The sequence below is a fragment of the Vigna radiata genome, chromosome 10, assembly GCF_000741045.1.
Source record: "Vigna radiata var. radiata cultivar VC1973A chromosome 10, Vradiata_ver6, whole genome shotgun sequence".
In the NCBI taxonomy this organism is placed as follows: Eukaryota; Viridiplantae; Streptophyta; class Magnoliopsida; order Fabales; family Fabaceae; genus Vigna; species Vigna radiata.
In genome coordinates this window covers 3,986,576-3,987,755 of record NC_028360.1, presented here as the reverse complement: position 1 = coordinate 3,987,755, position 1,180 = coordinate 3,986,576, and positions in this window count along the sequence as shown.

Below are 1,180 nucleotides of genomic sequence, written 5' to 3'. Positions count from 1 at the left end.
TGTGTACAAGACTAGGTATGACTGATCGGTTAGGCTAACCAACCCAAACAGAACAAGCATTGAACGTGCCGATCGATCAACAATGGAGAATAGCCAAATCATGTAATCATTTAATGACTAATTATTACATTTAATAATCGTATCAGATGGAGATTTATGGCACCTATTGATGATTGGCAAAATATATGACATAAAGGGATACCATATTAATTGCTAGTTAATGGACTGAGCAATGGTAAAGCCTATAAATACAAGTTTAAATGTGAGGTAAAGTGAGTTAATTCTAATTTTACTGTAAGAATATGCTAAAAACTGGTTGGCTGACTTGAGCGTCAAAGTTTTTCTTGTAGGAACACAACCGACCAGGAGGACTACGAGTTGTTGGAATGATCGTCACTATAGGAGCGCAGAAGCACAAGCAGCAGGAGTGTAAGGTGATTATCCTCAGACCCATTTTTCCGAAACATTATGTAATAATTTAAATGATTTGGAAAATCAAATTTTAACTTTAAGAAATAACGTTTTCAAGATACTAATTAACTCAATTTCCAGAATAAGCAATTTCAAATAAAATTGGACACGGAAAAACTGGATTATGACTAGTTGTTAACAATCGATTAATCAACCAATCAATCATAAACAGAAAAATATATATTGCTCTATATAATTTCGACAGAAGATGTCAATCTCGAGAGGTAGACGATCCTGATTTGACTTCGCTAGATACCGAAATGGAAAATGAGGGAATGTGACGGTAGATAAATCATAATAAACATGATATTGATCCGAAGTAGCGATGTCGAGACCGAGTGTGCGTCTGGTTCCTCGTAGTTTCATGGGGATGCTGCTCGGCCCCACGGTGGATGCCAAAATGTTTCGGTTGAAATTGTTTAAGGGTGGTTGTCCTTCCTTGCTCTGCTTTATGTTTCGATCATCCAATCCTTTCCAAGAATGCAATCCACTACGATGAGTTGTTGACCTACAGAAGACACTCTGACGCTAAAATTAGAGCTGTCAAAATGGGTAACCCGACTCAACCCGGTCCGGCCCACCACGGGTTGGTCACTTAGTGAGCCAACCCAATCCGGCTCATTTATTAGCGAGCCAGAAAAACTTGAACCCGGCCCGACCCACCACGGGTTGGTGGGTAAACGGGTTGGCTCACTAGCCCATTTAATTA